At 39.8% G+C, this 17168-nt stretch overlaps 1 protein-coding gene across 2 annotated transcripts in view; it reads left to right on the top strand.

Annotated features, from left to right (window-relative positions):
* erbb4b (erb-b2 receptor tyrosine kinase 4b) overlaps positions 1-17168 on the top strand; it is a 975361-nt gene that overhangs the window by 933620 nt on the left and 24573 nt on the right. The window lies entirely within an intron of this gene.

A 17168-nucleotide genomic window follows, 5' to 3' on the forward strand; every position in this document is an offset into this window, starting at 1 on the left:
GTCTAGCAGCCGCATTTTGTACCAACTGTAATCTTTTAATGCTAGACATGGGGAGACCCGAAAATAATACGTTACAGTAATCGAGACGAGACGTAACAAACGCATGGATAATGATCTCGGCGTCTTTAGTGGACAAAATGGAGCGAATTTTAGCGATATTACGGAGATGAAAGAAGGCCGTTTTAGTAACGCTTTTAATGTGTGACTCAAAGGAGAGAGTTGGGTCGAAGATAATACCCAGATTCATTGTTATTTTATTTAAAAAAATATTAGCCTGTGGAAAAAGTTAATATTGATATATAACTCAGAAGGCTGCAAACAGAAAAGAGGGATTATTTTTTATTTACATTTTATTTGATATGCCATTGATATTTTTGTAATCATTATTATTATCCATCCATCCATTTTCCACCGCTTATTCCCTTTCGGGGTCGCAGGGGGCGCTGGTGCCTATCTCAGCTACAATCGGGCGGAAGGCGGGGTACACCCTGGACAAGTCGCCACCTCATCGCAGGGCCAACACAGATTGACGGACAACATTCACACTCACATTCACACACTAGGGCCAATTTAGTGTTGCCAATCAACCTATCCCCAGGTGCATGTCTTTGGAAGTGGGAGGAAGCCGGAGTACCCGGAGGGAACCCACGCATTCACGGGGAGAACATGCAAACTCCACACAGAAAGATCCCGAGCCTGGATTTGAACCCAGGACTGCAGGAACTTCGTATTGTGAGGCAGACGCACTAACCCCTCTGCCACCGTGAAGCCCAAAAATCATGGATGGATTATCCTGACCGCGTGTTCTACAAACTCGCCACGGACGCCCCATTATTATTATTTGAGACTCAATTTTGCATGTCACTATAAAGTTATATAAGCATCGCTTGTTCAATATTCAATGCAAAACTTGTTTGGGTCCCTATTGAAAGGTTAAATTTGTTCAACCTTGGCCCGCGACTTTGTTAAGTTTTACATTTTGGCCCACTTTGTATTTGACTTTGACACCCTTGACATAGATAAATAGATAAAAATACATAAAATACATAAAAATACCAAGCATACAGCTCACATGCACAGTCATTATTGTTATCTTGTGTTGCTCTTGGGTAAAAAGTGTTTTTAAAACGGTTTGTCCGGCATTTTATCGTCCTGTATCTCCTGCCTGAGGGCATCAGTTCAAAAAGTTTATGTCCAGGATGAGATGGGTCCTTTATGATTTTTTGGGCCTTTTTGAGGCACCTGGCACTGTACTGTTCATCTAGGGAGGGGAGAGAGCAGCCAGTGATCTTCATGGCAGTTTTTATGACCCTCTGAAGTGCGTTCCTCTCTGCCACCGTGCGGCTGGCATACCACGCACACATGCAGTATGTCAGCACACTCTCTATTGAGCAGCGATAGCAGTTTTTGAGACAGATTGTTCTTTTTGAGGAGTCTCAGAAAGTAAAGTCTTTGCTGTGCCTTTTTGATGGTCACGACAGTTCTTCCTCGATCTGGATGCCCAGGAACCTGAAGTTAGAGACCCTTTCCACATAGTCCCCATTGATGTACAGTGGTTGGATGTTTATTGTTTTTTTCTTCCGGAAATCCATGATCAGCTCCTTCGTGTGGGTGGTGTTAAGGACCAGGTTGTTTTCCCTGCACCACCCAGTCAGCCTTTCTGTAGGCAGACTCATCCCTCTCAGAAATGAGTCCAACTACTGTGGTGTACTCTGCAAATTTAATGGTGGTATTGCTGGCATGAGCAGGGGTGTAGTCATGAGTGTAGAGGGTGTAGAGTAGGGGGCTTAGCACACAGCCCTGGGGGGTGCCGGTGCTGATGCTGATGGATGCTGAGAGGTAGGAGCCTACTCTCACCCTCTGAGAGTGATTTGTCAGGAAGTCCAGGATCCAGTGGCAGAGGGAGGAAGACAGTCCCAGCCCAGTCAGTTTGGGCACCAGCCTGTGGGGGAGGATGGTGTTGAACGCAGAGCTAACATCAACAAAAAGTAGCCTTGCATAGCTCCCCTGCTGCTCAAAGTAGCTCAGAGCAGTGTGGAGGGCTGTTGCGATAGAGGGATTTAAAAAGAGTGGGGCCAAAATTTAAAACTGAACAAAGCCGCGGGCCAAAGTTGAACAAATTATCAATCAATCAATCAATGTTTATTCATATAGCCCCAAATCACAAATGTCTCAAAGGACTGCACAAATCATTACGACTACGACATCCTCGGAAGAACCCACAAAAGGGCAAGGAAAACTCACACCAAGTGGGCAGGGAGAATTCACATCCAGTGGGACGCCAGTGACAATGCTGACTATGAGAAACCTTGGAGAGGACCTCAGATGTGGGCAACCTCCCCCCCTCTAGGGGACCGAAAGCAATGGATGTCGAGCGGGTCTAACATGATACTGTGAAAGTTCAATCCATAGTGGCTCCAACACAGCCGCGAGAGTTCAGTTCAAAGCGGATCCAAGACAGCAGTGAGAGTCCCGTCCACAGGAAACCATCCCAAGCGGAGGCGGATGAGCAGTGTAGAGATGTCCCCAACCGATACACAGGCGAGCGGTCCATCCTGGGTCCCGACGAGCGGTCCATCCTGGGTCTCGACTCTGGACAGCCAGTGGTCATCGGACCGGACCCCCTCCACAAGGGAGGGGGGGACATAGGGGAAAAAGAAAAGAAGCGGCAGATCAACTGGTCTAAAAAGGAGGTCTATTTTAAGGCTAGAGTATACAGATGAGTTTTAAGATGAGACTTAAATGCTTCTACTGAGGTAGCATCTCGAACTGTTACCGGTAGGGCATTCCAGAGTACTGGAGCCCGAACGGAAAACGCTCTATAGCCCGCAGACTTTTTTTGGGCTCTAGGAATCACTAATAAGCCGGAGTCTTTTGAACGCAGATTTCTTGCCGGGACATATGGTACAATACAATCGGCAAGATAGGATGGAGCTAGACCGTGTAGTATTTTATACGTAAGTAGTAAAACCTTAAAATCACATCTTAAGTGCACAGGAAGCCAGTACAGGCGTAATGTGATCAAACCTTCTTGTTCTTGTCAAAAGTCTAGCAGCCGCATTTTGTACCAACTGTAATCTTTTAATGCTAGACATGGGGAGACCCGAAAATAATACGTTACAGTAATCGAGACGAGACGTAACAAACGCATGGATAATGATCTCGGCGTCTTTAGTGGACAAAATGGAGCGAATTTTAGCGATATTACGGAGATGAAAGAAGGCCGTTTTAGTAACGCTTTTAATGTGTGACTCAATGGAGAGAGTTGGGTCGAAGATAATACCCAGATTTTTTACCGAGTCACCTTGTTTTATTATTTGCTTGTCAAATGTTAAAGCCGTGTTATTAAATAGAGGTCGGTGTCTAGCAGGACCGATAATCAGCATTTCCGTTTTTTTGGCGTTAAGTTGCAAAACATTAGCGGACATCCATTGTTTAATTTCATTAAGACACGCTTCCAACTGACTACAGTCCGGTGTGTTGGTCAGCTTTAGGGGCATGTAGAGTTGGGTGTCATCAGCATAGCAGTGAAAGCTAATACCGTATTTGCGTATGACGTCACCCAGCGGCAGCATGTAGATGCTGAAGAGTACAGGGACAAGGACCGAACCTTGGGGAACTCCACACGTTACCTTAACATAGTCCGAGGTCATACTGCTATGGGAGACGCACTGCACCCTGTCAGTAAGATAAGAGTTAAACCAAGTCAGGGCTAAGTCTGACATACCAATTCGTGTTTTGATACGCTCTAATAAAATATTATGATTGACGGTATCGAAAGCAGCGCTAAGATCGAGGAGCAGCAACATAGATGACGCATCAGAATCCATCGTTAGCAATAGATCATTAGTCAATTTTGCGAGGGCTGTCTCAGTAGAGTGATTTTCCCTGAAACCGGATTGAAAGGTTTCACATAGATTGTTAAACGCTAAGTGTTCATTTAGCTGCTCTGCAACAAATTAACCTTTTAATAGGGACACAAACAAGTTTTGCAATGAATATTGAACAAGCAAGGCTTAAATAGGGCAGCACGGTGAAACGGGGGTTAGTACATCTGCCTCACAATACGAAGGACCTGAGTAATCCTGGGTTCAATCCCGGGGTTGGGATCTTTCTGTGTGGAGTTTGCATGTTCTCCCCCGTGACTGCGTGGGTTCCCTCCGGGTACTCCGGCTTCCTCCCATGGAACAGGCAGAGCTTATATAACGTATTAGTGCAAAATCAACTTTCAAAAAACAAAGGAAAAAACATCAGTGGTATATTAAATAAAATGTAATTAAAAAAATTAATACCTCTTTTTTATTTGCAGCCTTCTGAGGTAAATATCAACATTAACTTTTTCCACAAGCTAATAAATTTGAAAATGAAATAAAAATTAGGTGGGCGGGGTTTGGTGGTAGCGGGGGGTGTTGTGCTACTGGGGTTCTCCCGAAATGTGTTTTGTCATTCTTGTTTGGTGTGGGTTCACAGTGTGGCGCATAGTTGTAACAATGTTAAAGTTGTTTATACAGCCACTTTCAGTGTGACCTGTATGGCTGTTGACCAAGTGTGTGCGTGTGTGTGTGTGTGTGTGTGTGTGTGTGTGTGTGTGTGTGTGTGTGTGTGTGTGTGTGTGTGTGTGTGTGTGTGAAAGCCACATATCTTATGTGACTTGGCCAGCACGCTGTTTATATGGAGGAAAAGAGGACGTGAAGGCATGTTGTAGAGGACAGTACCTTTAAGGCACGCCCCCAATATTGTTGTCCGGGTGGAAATCGGAAGAATGGTTGCCCAGGGAGATTTTCGGGAAGGGCACTAAACTTCAGGAGTCTCCCGGGAAAATCAGGAGGGTTGGCAAGTATGAGTATTAGCGGTGAATGTGGTGTTACCGGCGGGTCAGCTCTAATGTTAATTTGATATTGCCTCAAGGGCCAAATGAAATTAAACGGCGGGCCATATTTGGCCCGCGAGCCAGAGTTTGACACCGATGCTCTAAGGTAAGTAGTTCTATGCACTTGTTGTGTGGCAGACTGGCTTGTACATGCACATGCATCCTCCGTTGTTGCAATTTCTTGCAACAACGATAGTTGTATCTTATATCTGTCAGTAGACTGGCTATGAATGGAAGCGCTAAAAACTACATAATGGCTGACGGGGAGAAGACACTGTCGAAGTAAGAAAGCGCGCCCACAAAAGGGCGCATCCTTAAGAGACGATCAAAAAAGCGTCTTAAGGATAAAACATCATCGAGGCAACATTTTGACAAAAGAACCACCATTACATGTTATGTAGACCAGTGGTCCCCAACCACCGGGCCGCGGCCAGATTGGTACCGGGCCGCAGAAGAATTTTTATAAAATAAATAAATAAATATATAAATATCTTTATTTTATTAAATCAACATAAAAATCACAATATACACTTACAATTAGTGCACCAACCACAAAAACCTTCATTTTTCAAGCCAAAAATGTCCCTTTTTCATGACAAAGAAGAAAAAGAAAAAAAAAAAAAGAAAACTTGGTCAACAGCCATGCAGGTCACACTGAGGGTGGCCATATAAAGCACTTTAACTCTGTTACAAATATGCGCCACACTGTGAACCCACACCAAACAAGAATGACAAACACCTTTCGGGAGAACAAGCGTACCGTAAGAACCCCTTGCAGCACTAACTCTTCCGGGACACTACAATATACATCTCCCTGCCACCCCCAGACCCCCCACCTCAACCTCCTCCTGCTCTCTCAGGGAGAGCATGTCCCAAAATTCCCAAGTTGCTGTTTTGAGGCATGTTAAAAAAAAATAATGAACTTTGTGGGCGGTATAGCTCGGTTGGTAGAGCGGCCGTGCCAGCAACTTGAGGGTTGCAGGTTCCAACTCCGCTTCCGCCGTCCTCATCACTGCCGTTGTGTCCTTGGGCAAGACACTTTACCCACCTGCTCCCAGTGCCACCCACACTGGTTTCAATGTAAACATTTGATATTGGGGTTTCACTATGTAAAGTGCTTTGAGTCACTAGAGAAAAAGCGCTATATAAATATAATTCACTTCACTTCACCTGTGACATCAATAATAAATATGGCAGTGCCATGTTGGCATATTTTTCCATAACATCAATTGATTGTTTATATGATTGTTTATTAGTAGCTTGCACAGTTCAGTACATATTCCGTACAATTGAGCACTAAATGGTAACACCCCAAGAAGTTTTTCAACTTTTTTAAGTCGGGGTCCACGTTAATCAATTCATGGTACAAATATATACTATCAGCATAATACAGTCATCACACAAGTTAATCATCATAGTATGTACATTGAATTATTTACATTATTTACAATCCGGGGGGTGGGATGAGGAGCTTTGGTTGATATCAGAACTTCAGTCATCTACAGAGAAATGGACATTGAAACAGTTTATGTCTTACTTGGTAGGATATGTACAGCCAGCAGAGAACATAGTGAGTTCAAATAGCATAAGAACAAGTAAATACATTAGAAATACATTTGATTATTTACATTAGGTTATTTACAATCGGGGGAGATGAGATGTGAATGGAGGAGGGTATTTGTAAAGGGTTTTAGAGCGGTTTTGAAGGAATATAGAGATGCACTTACTTTTACACCTGTTGGGAGTGCATTCCACATTTGTGTGGCATAGAAAGAAAATGATCAGAATCTGGGTTTAACCTGGTTTGTGGAGCTCCCCCTGGTGTTGTGGTTATGGCGGTCATTTAAGGAAGTAGTTTGACATGTACTTCGGTATCAGGGAGGTGTAGCGGATTTTATAGACCAGGCTCAGTGCAAGTTGTTTTACTCTGTCCTCCACCCTGAGCCAGCCCACTTTGGAGAAGTGGGTTGGAGTGAGGTGTGATCTGGGGTGGAGGTCTGAAAGTAACTGGACTAGCTTGTTCTGGGATGTTTGGAGTCAAGTTGTGAGGGTTTTGGAGGGGCTGGGGTACCAGGAGGTGCAAGCGTAATCGAAAAAGGGTTGAATGAGAGTTCCCGCTAGAATCTTCAGGGTACTTTTGTTGACCAGAGAGAAGATTCTGTGGAGGAATCTCGTTCTTTGGTTGACCTTTTTGATTACCTTGGTTGCCATGTTTTTCACAGGAAAGATTAGCCTCTAGAATGGAACCTAGGTAGGTGATCTCATCTTTCCTGGTGATAAAAATGTCAACCACTTTTATTGTGAAGTCACTGACTTTCCTAAGATTGATATGGGACCCAAATAGGATGGATTCCGTTTTACCTAAGTGTATGGATAGCTTGTTGTCAGCGAGCCAGGTGCAAATATTAAGGAGTTCCGCATTGAGGTTTTGTTCCACCTGTGACTTGTCCTTGCCGGATACCAGCAGGGCCGAGTCATCCGCAAACAGGAGCAATTCACAGTGGCATGCTGATGGCATATCATTTACGTATATTAGGAACAGTAAAGGTCCTAGTATACTGCCTTGGGGGACTCCACAGCTTACTGAAAGGTGAGGGGACACCACCTGTTTCCTCCCCTCCATGAATTTATTTATTTTGGAAAACCTTGTTACATTGTTCAATGCATCCAGCGGGGCATCACAACAAAAATAGGCATAATAATGTGTTCATTCCACGACTGCATATATCAGTATCGGTTGATATCCGAATCGGTAATTAAGAGTTGGACAATATCGGGAAAAAAGCCATTATAGGACATCTCTAATTATGATTGTACTTAAGACTTGCATGATTTTATTGAACCAAAACCTCAAATTTTGCATGCATTGATTTCAAAATAGATTTGAACAGTTTTACTCAAACAATATCAAAGGTTCCACATTGCTAATAAAAATGTAGACAATAAACAAAACGAATATTTATGAAAGCAATGCAAATATATTGATCATTTTACAAACACAAACTATGAAACAAAAAACATTTTTTAATGTGAGACAAAAATATGTCCACAGAAATAAAAGGACACTAAAGACATGTTGTAAATAATCATCAAAATTCTCCTATTAACCGAATAATCTGAGGTGTAATCTTGCACTGAAAGACATGACTTAAATATGTGACATTGTGGCAAAGTTATTCCCCGTGAAGAGTCCCTAAGTCTATCCCCCGCCAACACGTTGGCGCCATTGATGCTGGCACCACGGCAAAGCAAACCTCTGAGTCTGTGCCAGTTTCGCCTTGAGCCCCCGGGCCGTGGTCTTTGCATTCACCTCGCTTTTTGGTGGCACCTTGAACCGGGAGCCACCTGGCAGGGACCCACCCACAGCGTGACGAGGTCACCGTCACCTGACTGTTGTGTGACTCTCTTCGCATCTGTGACACGACTGCCAAAACACACCAAAAAGATACTAACTTCAACATAAAAAGCTTTTCGGCTGTTGCTCTCAGCTTTGAAGGGGAACTTCACTTTTTCTTGGAATATTGTCCATCATTCATAATGGTTATGTAAATAAAAGAACACATATTTTTTTTCTTGTTTGTATGCATTCAAAATTGTAAATAAAAGCTAGTAAAAGTCAGCTAACAATGGAGGTAATGGAAGTTCTCCTATGAAGCGCTTTAAAAAAACACAGTATATATGTAGTATCAAGTAACATACATAATAACATGTCTCCCGTCCAAAAGCAGAACCTAGTAACTCACTTCTAGGGATACCCTTGAGAGACTAGGTTTTTTGGTTGTATCTACGTTAGAGATGCGCGGTTTGCGGATAAACCGCGGGTCGGGCGGGTGACATGATGAAAAAATAAATTTTAATTAGATTCGGGCGGGTGCCGGTTGAATCATTCGGAAATATTTGATATACATGGTTCAGGGATCGGTATCCTTTTCCATTCAAAGAGCCGTTTAGGACTCATGTCACAAAGCGAAGAAGACAATAGGAGACGCAAATATTCTCTAGAATGACTGGCGGCAGACACCCAGATAATAAGTATTAGGGCGTGCTATGAAGCTATTGGCTTTGTCGCCTACTACAGCATGTACGATCTGCTTGTCAGTCCAGCAACATGTTGTGTGTGGCTTCCGCGGCAACACGCACACGACTGCAAGGCATACTGGGTGACACAGAGTACACTAATGGTTGTGATATAAACAATTTTAACACTCTTAGTAATACGCGCCACGCTGTGAAGCCACACCAAACAAGAATGACAAACACATTTCGGGAGAACATCCTCCCAGTAACACAACATAAACGCAACACAGCAAATACCCCAAATCCTTTGCATCCATGACAATTCCTGACTATTTTATACACCCCACTAGCAGCAAACACCGTATTAAAGTGTTAAAGTAGTTTAAATCACAACCATCAGTGTACTCTTTATCACCCAGTATGCCTTTCAATCTTGTACGTGTGATTGCGGAAGCTGCATACAACATGTTACCGGACTAAGAATCAGTTTGTACATGTTAAAGGTGTCAAAGGCAATGGCTTCACAGTACGCCCTTATTCTTGTCATCAGGATGAACACCATTGGATAATCACGAGAACATTAGCGGTTCCCATTGTCCTCTTTACTCTGTGAAACGGGTTTAAATAGCTCTTTGAGTTGTAAAGGTGGCCCACCTCTGATTTATTTCAACGGGTGGGTGGCGGGCGGTTGCGTTTCTGATAAAATGTTGGTTCGGGTGGACGGCGGGTGGATGACGACTTTGGTGATGCGGTTGTGGATGATATAATTGCCTACCTGCGCACCTCTAATCTATGTGGTTATGTGGTAGTTGCTAGGTCCTGCCATGCGCGTAACAGCTTACTTATGGAACAAATTACAATATTGCATACACTAATGTAAAGCACATCACCTAGTAACTCCTAAATTATTATCAGCTCAGTTTTGACCAAAATTGAGTTACTGGGTTTTGCCTTTGGACGGGAGATGTTATATTTATATGTTTTGATCATTCCACAGACGCATCCCAACGTTCACTTTACCTTTGGCAACCACAAGACTGCTAATCATGCCAGACTTGATGAGCGACAACAAAGACTACTTTGTCGTAGTGGTTTGTCTTGTGGTTTGTGCAGCCCTTTGAGACACTAGTGATTTAGGGCTGTATAAGTAAACATTGATTGATTGATTGATTGATTGATTGATTGATTGATACTTTGGGACAAATGATGATGCAGAAACTTCTATTTTTGAGCCTGAAAATAAGGAGGACGACCAAAAGTTTTAAAGCTGTGTGCTAAACAAACGCAGCTTTAGTAAAACACTAAGCCTCATGTCGCAGCATTGCTAAGCGCTAAACTAAATATACAACCATAATAAAACAATCACTTATTGTATAATGTCTGCTCTCACTGGGATGAAGAATGATATGATGTTTATATATTCTCCTTTACATCAACAATTCATCATGATCCTCAAAAAGGGTTTAAAAACAAGTTTTTTCGTGTCTTACTGGCATTCAAAAAAGATCAGTTAGAATAATACATAATGTTGGATATAGAGAACATACAGACCCGTAATTTATTGAATCGAAAATACTGAAATTCCACGACATAGAGAATTTTCAAACAGCTAAAATGATACACAAAGCAAACTACAACCTGCTATCCAAGAATATACAACAATTCCTCCCAACAAAAGAGGAGTGTGGTGGGCGTGGCCTGTGTGCTTGCAGGACCAACTTTGAGATTGGCGACAGGTGAGGGGATGACACAGCTGAAAGTGTTTATCTAATCACCTGTCGCTCTGTTGAAAGGCAGCAGTCCGGAAGGACAAGGGCTTGGCTGGAAGGGTGAAAGCACACGCACATGCGAGAGAGCGAAATACGGACAGACAATTGCTGGAAAGCAGTCAGAGACTTTGCATATTGCTGAAAAAGCACGGAAGGACTTTGTACATCTTTGTCAATAAACAGTGTTGTAAATAGGGAAAGACCTGTCATGTCAGTCCTCGGTGGTCCCGAGAACCTGGAAGCAGCGGACTTGCACAAGGAGAAATATCATTTTAGATAAAAATGTATTTTAAAACATTTGTACGCACGTACAACGCTTAAGACCTTTAGTATATCTGTATGTGGAAATAAATTATGGAATGGACTAAGCAAAGAAATCAGACAATGTACTAATATATGTCAATATGATATTAATACATATGTATATATTAATAAATATACAAATACAAATGTGTTACATAAATATTTGTATAAATAAACACATATTTGTAAATATATTTTAGAAATTTAAAAATATATACAAATAAAATATATAAATATAAAAATGTGATTTACAAATACATCAAGAATTTGTATAAATAAACGTGCATTTGTAAATATATTTTTGAGATTGGTATATAAATAGTCTCGATTTCGTAATTGTATTTGTATTGAATTTTGCATATGTGGATCGCTTTTTTGCTTTTGTGTCGATGTGACATTCCTCCCACAAACCAGATGCAAAAATAAATGTGACCTAAACAACCAGCAGAGGGCACTGCAGCCAGCGCGGTCTCGGTCATAGACATGGTCAGAGACTGGTGAGCCAATAAGAGGCATACTAAGGAGGGTCATATGATGATTGATATATGTTGATGATTTGACCCACACTGCACTGATAAGAAATCAGTATCTACCATCGGGACAAGGTCCTTAAACGGCATTGATACAATTAAAGAAGCAGCTCAAGCACGGTCTTTCAGATATACTGGAAGAATTAGCATTAGCTAATACAACGCTAACAATGGCAAGCTTAAAGACGTGGATTGTTTTTCTGTGCAGAGAACTCCAGGCATTTTGCATATAATGCTCTGTGACCCAGACCGCTCTGGCTGCAGTGCCCTCTGCTGGTTGTTCAGGGGAGTGTGTAAGTCACATGTATTTGTGTATCTGGTTTGTGGGAGGAATGTCTCATCGACACAAAGCAAAAAAGCGATCCACATATGCAAATTCAATACAAATACAAAATCAAGCATATTTATATTCAAATCTCAAAAATATATTTACAAATACACATTTATTTGTACAAATTCTTGATAGATAGATAGATAGATAGATGGATGGATGGATGGATGGATGGATGGATGGATGGATGGATGGATGGATGGATGGATGGATGGATGGATGGATGGATGGATAGATAGATAGATAGATAGATAGATAGATAGATAGATAGATAGATAGATAGATAGATAGATAGATAGATAGATAGATAGATAGATAGATAGATAGATAGATAGATAGATAGATAGATAGTACTTCATTGATTCCTTCAGGAGAGTTCCTTCAGGAAAATTCAATGTATTTATATGTCCCATTTTTATATTTATACATTGTATTTGTATATATTTTCAAATCTCAAAAATATGTTTACACATACGCAAATATGTATACAAATTATTTATGTATTTGTATATTAAATTTGTATTTGTAAATTTATTAATATATGCATATGTATTAATATCATATATATTTATATATATATATATATATATATATATATATATATATAAACCCCGTTAATTTGCAAATCATTTTCAACCCATGAATGCACTACAAAAACAACATATTTGATGTTCAAACTGATAAACATTTTTTTTTTTTGCAAATAATCATTAACTTTAGAATTAGATGCTAGCAACACGTGACAAAGAAGTTTGGATAGGTGGCAATAAATACTGATAAAGTTGAGGAATGCTTATCAAACACTTATTTTGGAACATCCCGCAGGTGTGCAGGCTAATTGGGAACAGGTGGGTGCCATGATTGGGTATAAAAACAGCTTCCATGAAATGCCAAGTAATTCCCAAACAAGGATGGGGTGAGGGTCACCAATTTGTAAGCAAATTGTCGAAAAATTTTAGAACAACGTTTCTCAACGAGCTATTGCAAGGAATTTAGGGATTTTACTATCTACGGTCCGTAAAATCATCAAAAGGTTCAGAGAATCTGGAGAAATCACTGTACGTAAGCGATGATATTATGAACTTTTGATCCCTCAGGCGGTACTGCATCAAAAACCAACATCAGTGTGTATAGGATATCACCACATGGGCTCTGGAACACTTCATAAAACCACTGTCAGTAAATACGGTTGGTTTCTACATCTGTAAGTGCAAATTAAAACTCTACTATGCAAAACAAAACCCATTTATCAACAACACCAAGGAAAGCCGCTGGCTTCGCTGGGCCCGAGCTCATCTAAGATGGACTGATGCAAAGTGGAAAAGTGTTCTGCGGTCTGACGAGTCCAGATTTAGAGTTATATTTGGAAACTGTGGACGTGGTGTCCTCTGGAACAAAGAGTAAAATAACTATACGGATTGTTATAGGGGCAAAGTTCAAAAGCCAGCATGTGTGATGGTATGGGGGTGTATTAGTGGCCAAGGCATGGGTAACTTACACATCTGTGAAGGCGCCATTAATGCTGAATGGTCCATACAGGTTTTGGAGCAACATATGTTGTCATCCAAGCAATGTTATCATGGACGCCCCTGCTTATTTCAGCAAGACAATGCCAAGCCACGTGTTACAACAGCGTGGTTTCGTAGTAAAAGTGTGCGGGTACTTTCCTGGCCCGCCTGCAATCCAGATCTGTCTCCCATGGAAAATGTGTGGTGCATTATGAAGGGTAAATAACGACAGCGGAGACCCCGGACTGTTGAACGACTGAAGCTCTACATAAAACAAGGATGAGAAAGAATTTCACTTTCAAAGCTTCTACAATTCCTCAGTTCCCAAACGTTTATTGAGTGCTGTTAAAAGAAAAGGTGATGTAACACAGTGGTGAACATGCCCTTTCCCAATTACTTGGGCACGTGTTGCAGCCATGAAATTCTAAGTTAATTATTATTTGCAAAAAAAACATTAAGTTTATGAGTTTGAACATCATATATCTTGTCTTTGTAGTGCATTCAATTGAATATGGGTTGAAAATGATTTGTAAATCATTGTATCCGGTTTATATTTAATTCTAACACAATTTACCTACTCAAATGGAAACAGGGTTTGTGTATATATATATATATATATATATATATATATATATATATACACACACAGAGGTGGATAGTAACGCGCTACATTTACTCCGTTACATCTACTTGAGTAACTTTTGGGATAAATTGTACTTCTAAGAGTAGTTTTTATGCAACATACTTTTACTTTTACTCGAGTATATTTATAGAGAAGAAACGCTACTTTTACTCCGTTTCATTCATCTACATTCAGCTCGCTACTTTTTTTATCGATCTATTAATGTTTGTTTTGGTTAAGGACAGAGCTTCAAAGTAGAATCTACGCATGCCTGCGTTTCACCAATCACATGCAGTCACTGGTGACGTTGGACCAATCAAACAGAGCCAGGCGGTCACTTGACCCGACTTAAACAAGTTGAAAAACGTATTGGGGTGTTACCATTTAATGGTCAATTGTACGGAATATGTACTGTACTATGCAATCTACTAATACAAGGTTCAATCAATCAATCAAAAGTGTAAAGGAAAAAATACACTTTTTATTTCAAACGTACTTCCCGTCAAAAGCCTAAAGACTGATCGCACAGTTCCTGTCCTCACAATAAAAGTGCCGCTCCATCGCGCCTGTGCTAACAAAATAAGAGTCTCCGAAAGCCAGCGCAAACAAGGTAGCAAGTTAGGAGTTTGCCGCCAATGTATTTCTTGTAAAGTGTATAAAAACGAATATGGAAGCTGGACAGATAAGATGCCAAAAACCAACGACTTTCATGTGGTATTAGACAGAAAAGAGGAACTTTTTTTCTCCTCCATTTGAAAACGTGGACGTCTGATTCCAATCAACGCAAGTCATCAGAATCAGGTAATACACCAACTTATATTCTTGTCTTCATGAAAGATAGGAATCTATATGTTAAACATGCTTGTATATTCATTAAAACACCTTCAACATGTCAACAAAAACGGCAAAATAAATAAATATAAATCATATACTGTATATATAAATGTATGTATATATATATAAATAAATATATATATATATATATATATATATATACATATATATATACATATATACACATATATTTATATATATATATATATATATATATATATATATATATATGTATGTATATATATATATATGATATGTATGTATATGTATATATAAGGTAGATCACCTCGACTTGGTCATTTACTAAGTAATTGATAAACGTCGAAAAACTTATTGGGGTGTTATCATTTAGTGGTAAATTGTACGGAATACGTACTGTACTGTGCAATCTACTAATACAAGGTTTAATCAATCAATCAATCAATCAATCAATCAATCAATCAATCAATCAAATCAATGAATGCCTACTGAGCCTATGGTGCTGTTAAGTTATTGTGGCTCAATGTGCAATTTTTTTTATTTTATTTTAATGTACTATTATTTAATATATATTATTGTTTTAGTTGCTTAAGAGATATTCCTGGCTCTGAATTTGCTCATTACTATTTTTATGTTTTTGTGCATTATTTGTTGCCGTAATCAGGTTACTCATCAGTTACTCAGTACTTGATTAGTTTTTTCACAACTTACTTTTTACTTTTACTTAAGTAAATATTTGGGTGACTACTCCTTACTTTTACTTGAGTAATAAATCTCTAAAGTAACAGTACTCTTACTTGAGTACAATTTCTGGCTACTCTACCCACCTCTGTATAGATAGATAGATAGATAGATAGATAGATAGGTAGATAGACGGATAGATAGATAGACGGATAGATAAGTTGATGTGAGACAATTTTACTTCCATACCCATGTTCCAAATAAACTCAAACTCAACTCAACTCCGGTTCGAAGTTGGATGTCAAAGTTGACCAATTTGTGGGTTTATGTCCACAACCTTCTACTATCCAGGTGAGAGACTTTGGTTTAGAATCTAGATATAACTTTCACCAACTCAGAGGCGATGCAGCAGCTCAATATGTCAATATAGCAGCATAAGCTAGTTAACTGTGCTATAAATAGTTTTTCTGTGATATGCTCTTATAATAACAATATGGCTAATACGTGTTAATATTCATGTCCTGACATTTAAATGGAGTATTGTTGGTGATTTTTGGATGTTTTTTTAGAGGGCTTCATTGGCGCAATAGTGTACTCTTATTAGCCACTTCCTACTTTCTGTATTTTACGATTTAGAATGCATAAACATCGAAATACATTTCTGTTCATGTCTTACATATGATTAGCAAAATTAAATAAGTGCAGTTCCCCTTTAATGTGGCAAAGCACTGCAAAGTGATTAGAATATGATAAGTATATTTAAATCTCAAGATACATCTTTCTTCCTGTATATAATCCTTTATCTGCCATTTTCATGGATCTTTGGACTCATTGTAGAGTCACGTCATGGCCTTTGCACGGTCTCTGCACCAATAAGTGAAAGGTCTCTTTATGGCGTACATTCTATTCCCGTCATGGAGCGGTATTTATCTTTAGATTGGCAAACGTGATTTCAAGCGAAGGCAACTCAATTTAAAAAAGATATGTTCATAATGTCTGGGTTACGGAACAATGGACATTATACTATTACAATTTCCCTAAATAAAACAATTGTTCCACCATAATTAGGTGGAAGAGTCGCCATTGTCGACAAAAGTGTATTCTCAGCTCACTCACCTTGTGTAACTCAGATAAGTTTTTATCCTCAAAGCCTTCCAGATACATGTTAAACCTGTGTTTTTTAACCTTTTTTGAGCCAAGCCACATTTTTTGCGATGAAAAAATTCGGAGGCACACCACCAGAAGAAATCATTAAACGACGAAACTCGGTCGAGAGTAAAAAGTTGTTGTCGCAATTGTTGGATAATAATAATGATATATTTTATTGGTGAAAAACATTTTATATTGAGCAAAAAACCTCAAAGTGCTACAGTGTATCAACAAAAATAAAAAATAAAATAAAGATAATACAAATAAATACAAATACAAGCTACAACAGCCTAATAGCTAGAACTAGCACACATATATCTAATTAAAAAAAAAATATGTTTATATATATATATATATATGTTTTTTTAAAGAAGGGTTTTTAAGCCCTTTTTAAAAGCCTTCACAGTCTGTGGTACCCTCAGGTGGTCAGGGAGTGCGTTCCACAGACTGGCAATGGCGGCGCAAAAAGCCCGGTCTCCCAGTGTCCGTAGCTTTGTCCTCGTAGGTTGGAGGTTGAGGATATGACTTCAAACCATAACCAAGCTTGCATCCATACAGCTCTTGTCTCAAAGTAG

This window comes from Nerophis ophidion, linkage group LG19 (genome assembly GCF_033978795.1).
Source record: "Nerophis ophidion isolate RoL-2023_Sa linkage group LG19, RoL_Noph_v1.0, whole genome shotgun sequence".
Taxonomy (NCBI): domain Eukaryota; kingdom Metazoa; phylum Chordata; class Actinopteri; order Syngnathiformes; family Syngnathidae; genus Nerophis; species Nerophis ophidion.